Source organism: Colobus angolensis, unplaced genomic scaffold, assembly GCF_000951035.1.
Source record: "Colobus angolensis palliatus isolate OR3802 unplaced genomic scaffold, Cang.pa_1.0 Scaffold204, whole genome shotgun sequence".
In the NCBI taxonomy this organism is placed as follows: Eukaryota; Metazoa; Chordata; class Mammalia; order Primates; family Cercopithecidae; genus Colobus; species Colobus angolensis.
Window position 1 is genome coordinate 1 of NW_012115200.1, and position 7,961 is coordinate 7,961.

Sequence of the window (7,961 nt, forward strand, 5' to 3'; positions counted from 1 at the left end):
GGAATTGGCAGGGTGGGACCCTATCAGGGTGGAACACTATCGTGGCAGGGTGGGACCCTATCTAGGCAGGGTGGGACCCTATCTAGGGCCACCTGGTGCTAACTTTTTAGGTTTTGTAAGGCCTACTAGTTTCACTGGGACCATTGATTGTGTTTTTAGGATGGAAAATTCTGAGAATGAGGGGAAGGATCCATCTATGGCAAGGGCCTGGAGATTTGCTTTCTTACAATCACATGGAGTTCAAACCTTTCCTGCATTTTTCCAGATTTACTACATCTTGAATGAAAACGAGAAACACTTTTCTTGGTGCAGAAATAGATCCTTCATTCAAAAAGTTAAGTCCAGTGTCGAGGAGATGATCTGTGCCATCTGAAGGGATGCGCTCAGCTCCTGAGCGAGCTGCAATATTCCTATTTGAATAAGGAAGTTGCCTCCTTATTCAAATTCCACTTTCCCTTTGCATGTTCTCTCAGAACATGAATCCTTTAAGGTAAGATGTTCATTTAAAATGCACATATTTGGTCAGGAGCGATGGCTTACACCTGTAATCTCAGCACTTTGGGACGCCTAGGCGGGCGGATCACCTGAGATCGGGAGTTCGAGACCAGCCTGACCAACATGGAGAAACCCTGCCTCGACTAAAAATGCAAAATCAACCACACACGGTGGAACATGCTTGTAATCCTGGCTACTCGGGAAGCCGAGGCAGGAGAATTGCCTGAACCCGGGAGGCGGAGGTTACAGTGAGCCGAGATCGTGCCATTGCACTCTAGCCTGGGCGACAAGAGTGAAACTCTGTCTCAAATAAATAAATAAATAAGTAGCGCATATTTTGGAGTGAAGTAGAAACTCAGTTGTAAAGTTCCAGGCACGCGTGCTCATGTTAGGTGAGGAGACGGAAGCAGACACTATCCAGTCTACATCTTCACACACGGGAGCCAAACCACTGCAGTCACTTTCCTGAACGGGCTTTCCAGGCAGAGCGGTTTAAACAAAGAAGAGTATCCTGCTAATGGCGTACCAAAGGGAAGGATTCCGAGTTGAGGAAACGCAGTCGTGTCCAAAGAGAAAAAAGATGCCAGAATGCAATTCCAGCGAGCAGCCAGCAGCCCAACTGGACATTTGCTTGTGTGCGTGCCTCCATGTCCTCGGTATTCTGCCTGAGTTCAACAGGTCACCAGGGGAAAAACAGCTCTGTGAGGAAAGAGACTGCTCCAAACGTGTTCCAGGCCGTGCGGCTGATCCATTCAGGACTTCAGCAGTCAGCTGCTGAACTGCCAGATTGAGAACTTTTCTGGGGAGAAATTAAACAAAAGGTGGCTTTGAGTAGTGTAACAGAAGGGGCAATACTGTTGGGCATAAGATACTTCTGGGGGAAAAAATCAAGGTGTCCTAGGACCAATTGTTGACGTTAAGAAATATTAGGGGGCAGGATTCTTGGTTAATTAAGTTCTGTCTGTAATCATTCCTAAGGTGAATGAAGTGATTACTGTTTCAATAATTGATGTTTTTCAAGGGTTGCTTTAAAAATAAAAGTCCCTGACAGATTGAAGGATGGCAAACTCGAGGCTTTAAGCAAGGGGCCAGGGTAATAACCAGGGAGGAGGAGACAGTGTGTCTGACCCCATGGTGGGCAAAGTCCTAGAGACATCAATAAGGGATGAGATCACAAAACATCTGGAGAAATAAACCGGACAGGATGACTTGTGACGGCAAAGGCTGCCTGAGAAATCGGGTGGAATTGTGCCGGGAGACAGGCAGAAGGCGACGCCCTCCAAGGACGGCATATTCTGATCCACTTGAATCACCCAGATGGAGGCTGGTTGCATTTAGTACAGGTCTGAGGAGCGAAATGGCTTCAGGGTAGTCAAAAATTGCGTGTGAAGTCAGTTTTCTAGAGATGGGAGGACACCCGTGTGCAGAAATCCTTTCCACAGATGGATTGAGGACGGGGAGGCAGGGCCCAGCCCAGTGCTTGGTACCCCAGAAACACGGAGAAGTCCAGGCTTTCATACAACATGAGGAGCAATTGCTGTTAGTAAGAGCTATCCTTGTTTCAGGTGACTGACACCCAAGTCAAATGCCTTATGCAAAACATGAATTTATTAGTTTACATGGCAGAGAGGGAAGCTGAGGTTAATTACAGGTTGGGAAAACTGTATGAAACAGGAACTCAATGACAGATCGGAGTACCCAGGGCCACCAGGGTTCCCCCCAACCTCTCTCTCTCCCTGTCTCCCTCTCTCTCTTTATCTCTCCTCACATCTATTTTTGTCTTCTTTTTTTTTTTTTTTTTTGCCTCTATGTGGCTTTGTTCTGTAGACAGACTCCACACAGCGGAAAAGATAACCAAGAACAGCCTTGAATTTGCAGCCTCAGAGCTCAGCAGAGAGGGGGACGCGTTCTCCGAAAAGGCACAGAGATCAGCTGCCACAGGGACTGTGATTGGGCCCCTCGGGGTCACATATCTTCTGTTTACACCAACGGCTTTACTCAGAGGGTGGAATCTTGGGGCTGATAGTCCCAAGACAGGGTCATGATTAAAGTGGAGACACCCCCCGTGTGACAGAGAGTGGGCTGAATGCTGTTGCAAGTTCCCAAGCAGTGTATCTGCCTCTATGGACTCTGGAGGTTCGTCCACATTTTTAAAGCAGGTTAGGATCATAAACGCATCAGTTGTCATCATCTATTACTCTGGGTCCTAACCCACATGTTCTTGGGATGGGAACTTTAAGTTTGCTTCCCTAGTAAAGGAAAAGTCCCCACAGGAATTTTGCTGTTATTTTAAATCTTTCAGGGGTCTCGTATGTGAATGCCAGGTCTTCCTGGATGGTGCTTTCCTTGTCACTGTGAGATGGGTCCATAGGGCATATCCCTAGTTTGCTGTTGGGAAAAATGGCTCCCACTGCCCAGAAGCTCAACTGGCCCACGCTCTGCAGTGGTTGGGTGCCTTCAGCCTTGATAGCCTAGAGCGCCACACACTCTTCCGTTGTTGGAGAAGCATTTCGGGCTGGCTGACTACACCCAGTCACAGTAGGTTCTGGGCTGAGGGTCAGTGGCGACATCTTGTAAGTAGGCAGAAGATATCGTTAACTACATATGAAGTCAGTAGGAAATTTAGGTTGCAAGCTAGCTGGATCTCCCAGATGGTTTTCCTGCTTCCGTTCTTGCTTCCCCACCCCTCACCCCCACCCACCACACCAATATCTGTTCTGTAGTCTAGGGGAACTTTTAAAACCTCAAATCCGGTTTTCCTCCCACTTAAAATCCTCCTCTGACTTTCCATCACAATAAACAATTGTATGGAAATGCTCCCTCCATTTGCACTTCTAATCCCTGCTCACCGCCACGGTGTAGGCATTTACATGCTTACCTCCTGCCAGGCTTCAGTGTCTGCTTGTTCTGCTCTGACCTTCTGGGCCTTCTTCTTGTTTGTGATCTATTCTTTATTCCCCGAATGCCCTTCCCTGGGTTTCTACAAAGCTTTTTCTGTTTGTTTTTGTTTTTGTTTTCAGCTTGAAACTCACATACAGAGAGACCTTCTCTGATCCTCCCAACTAAAATAGCTTCCAAAGCTTAATTTCTTTCATAAGGTTTTGCCTTGCTGTGTTCTCCTCTGCCTCTCCAAGCTAGATGGAATGAGAGCCGGACTTCATGGAATCCGCCACTCACCTGGAGTGCCTACGACAGTGCCTGACAAGGAGGAAGCCCTCAATTAAATGTGGCTTGGAAATAAATGACTGATGAATAGAATTTTGTAGCTCAGAAGACACCAAGCAGTGTTCCTGCTAAAGATCTAGGCGTTTGTGGTCTTTAATCCATGCTTTCAGCTATTAGCAAGTCACACACAAAGGCCAACAGATGCTTGTCATTCTGGAGGTTACAATTGTCATCCTTCTCACTGTGAGAGTGGTAAATGGATTGTCACTTAGCTGGAGAATGTGCCACACCAGCACTCCAGACACATTTTTATTGTCTTTGTCATTTTAGAGGCAGTAACACTCTTCACAGGTTGGAAAGGATTTTTATTTTATTTTATTTTTTTTTGGTCTTAGGGGATTTATGAAACTCTCTAGGCAGAGCTCTTGTGGTTATTCTATGAATGAATGAATGACTAGATAAGTATTAAGGCTTCTTGTTCAAATTAGATGCTCAATAAACTCTTTAAGCTAAATAAATAATTAAAATATGAATAGGTAATCTTCTTAGGTTAACAGTTAAAAAGGCAGAAATCTAAATCAGAGAGAGAATAGTTGATAAAACTTCATAGATTTTTAACCTTTTTTACCCACACAATCAAATTTCTTCCATGAAAGGCCATCTGTACAAATGCCTGATGAGGAGGCTGCCCAAAATGAGCTGAGAGGTGGGGACTGTGGCGCTGGGGCCACCTTAAGGGAGAACAATCAGCACTGACATTGATGACCAGGCTGGAGTCACCATCAGTTCTTTATACAAATAACCAATTAGGCCAAGTTTAATTTTTTAAGTAAATTAGACACAAACAGTGGGCTGTCCCTGCCTTCACAAATGACGGCTGCTGCCAAGTCATCAGTCCCTGACAATTTCTTTTCCTTATCACTTACAAAGAAGTTACGTAGACATAGTCAAGGGTGTAGACAGAATCATGGAAATGAAGCCCATGTTACAGATGTAGACACAAGGATGCAACTGGATACATGGCTGCCCATGAAGATCAGGGTGGTTCTTAACTGGGAATCCTGAGCACATGTGCACATGAAGGTACATGTGTGAACATACATGCACACAAAGATCTATGGTGCAGGCAGCAAACACTCAGTGTTTAAGATAACACCAAAGTCAGCAGAGGATGATCTAGTGGGGATTGGCCCACAAACTGCAATTAGGCCAGCATGGAGCTACTCATTACACTGCACTCCATGAGAAGGCTGGCTGGCACGGGTCAAGGTCCCATAAGTGAGGATATTAGCCATGGATGTGACACGGGGTGGTTTTCCGACCTGCTCATTCAAGAACTAATTGGTAGGTCAGGAAATTGCAGACACTGTCTGAACAAGCTAGGAAAGGGGCATGAGGAGAGGGCAAAGTTTCATCATGAATATAGGAATTCTCTTGCTTTAAATGCCATATTCTTTGTTGCCTGACACATTCACATTATCCCAGAGGCCACTTTAGTTGGTCTCCAGCTGTGAAAAAGACAACATCACATCTGTGGTGTCAGGTGGAGGCAAACACAACAGGAAAAAATTAATTGAAAAATCTTGTCCAGATATTTTGCGATGAAATTAATAATGCGCTTGCCTTGTGGAGAGATGGCCCATTTTTGTGTCGTGTGCAGATATTCAATGCATATTTAAACACTCTTTAGTCTGAATGTGCTGATACTGCAAAGGCTTAAACTTATAAAGATGTAAACGCATAGAAATAACTCAGTAGCTTCACCAAAAGGCCAATATACTAAATTCATTAAGGTCTAGGTACTAAAATGTCTGTACTGATCATAAGCAGATTTGTCGTCATTGTAGACTTCACTAATTTAAATGAACTATTTTGTGACCAGCAAACATGTCTGCATGTGGATCGGGCAAGGACCAGTGTTGAGGATGGGAGAATTGACTGCCAAGTCCTCATCCCAGTATCTGTGTGCCTCCCATTCACTTACTTGGTGCATCCTGAAACCTAAGTACAAATATGTGGGGCCCTTTGTTACCTAACACTTGGCTGACATTGGGGATCCAGAAAAGGCAGGGTGAGAATTCCCTTTGAGACAATTAAAATAATCAATTTTTCCATCAGATCATGTGAATATCATATCAATTACTATCACATTTTTAACGTGACTCCAAGCCACTTGTAATGTACTATTTGCCAGTCTTTTAATTGTATCAGTAAGAATGAATTTCCACCTCATATGGTAATTAAACTCAATATGTGATAATGCATTTGATTAGGGATGGAAAAACATAAGAGAAAATCAAAATGAAAGGACAGCAGTGAGTCCTTTGTCTCACGTGGTCCCCTTCCCTTGGGCTGCTGCTTCCCTGAAAGTCCTTGGTCTTCTTGCTCTGCAACTGGGGCTTCCCGTGCTGCTGGACACAGAAATTCAGCTCATGAAATATTTCACAGAGACCTTGCTAACTTCCCCAGATGCAATTCCTAGGGAGACACGCTGAAGGAAAACCACCTTTTGACCTGCTGTGGGGTGGCTTTGGGAGCTCCTGGGGACCCTGATTTGCCCGGCCTCCAGAAGCAGGCAGGTCAGAACTACAGACAATGTGGGAGAATGTCCCCTCTCTCCATGCCCCTTCTGACTTCAGGGGTAGGACATCACTCCATGATGGCCTCAGCATTTGACACCCTCCCATTGAGCAGAATGTTTCTCCTCTTCCTGAGGAGACAAGGTAAGCAGATCCAGCAGGTGGCCTGAGTCAGCAGAGGACTTCAAATTCTAGATCTGCTGCTACCAGGGCAAGACACTTCATTTTCCAGAGCCTCCCATTTCCCAGCCTTGCGGTGGAGAACATAATCCCCCTCCCTCAGGGTGGTTGAGTGCAGGGCGGAGAAGCGCCTTGTAAAGCCATGCACAAAAAGATACAAGGCTGCTCCATTTCATCTCATTGACAGCAAATATCCTGGCTGGTTTCATTTAACGTTTCTAGGATTAAGTAAGCACTGATCATATTCATCATTAAGGTAATAAGGATTAATCTCTGTGTTGTGTTGAAATGAATTGGAAACTTGACTCCTGAGTGGCAGATTCTTGTTGAAGACAGGCTGTGAAAGCAAACGACCACATAGAAGCAAAGGACCAGGGACTTAATTTGATTTTCTTGTCCTGAAGGTGAGATGGCCTGGGCATGCTCAGGTGAGGGAATCTCCATTATCTATTGATCTGCTCAATAATTCTGTCAATATTTAGGGAGTGCACAGGGGACAAGCAGCCACTGGGGAATGCTGGAGAGAGACCAGAGGGATCATGAGCTTCAAACGGCCTTCCAAGGTCTAGTATAGGTGTGAATATGCAAGGTGCAAGGTGCCTACTGTACCACGATGTTTCTTGAAGCACCCTAATTGAGCTAGAGAAAAAGCACTGAAACATGGAAGAACCCATCTCCTGGAAGCTACAAGACCATATCAGATAAAATAGTTAGCACACACATACATACACACTTTAAATATATGTGTATATGTAATGTTAAATAAAAAGGCATCTAACCAAAGGAAGGCTGCATTACAATTGTGTCTTTATGAAAGTGCATTTGACAATGCACTTTTCACATGAATACCAAATGAATTCATTATGATCACTGCTATTTCCACACATACCAAATGAATGTACAATGACTGGCCTCTCAAAGTGTCACTAATTTTTTTAAAATTCTAGAAATAATGAGAAAATTAACCTCATTACATGCTGAAAAGTTCGTGTTTTAGAACAGGTATTCAGATTTTATAAAAGGTATTCGGAAATACTTAGAAGGTGGGCAACCAGCAGTTTTCAGATTCTGCCTCAGTTCATTTATCCTTCCAGTTTTGTCTAGAATCTATTTCCATTGCCTTCTCAGCAATGTCCCAGCAGAGGAGGTCTTGCATCTGCTCTCTGAGCACAAGTTTCCTTCATTTCAGGAGTCCTTCACTGCTTCTGAGGCTTCTTGACATTGGAAGGTTTGTCTCATCCTGAATATCCTGAATGTGGAGCCATGACAGAGGCAGGAAAACCTCTGCCCACAAAGCCGTCTTCCCATCAGGCAGGATTGGAGGAGTGTTTTCTGAGCTCTCCAGGAAACAGAGATGCTGGCAGGAATGCAGGGCCTTAACTAGCACAGTCGGAGCCTGGAATAGGACTGTTTAAAGGCCTCCTTTCCCTTGTAGAAATCACTTTTTCCAACAAATTTTAGGTGCACTAATGGAAGACCCTGAGGGAGCACGTGCACGCGCCGACACACACACACACACACACACACACACACACATTTTAA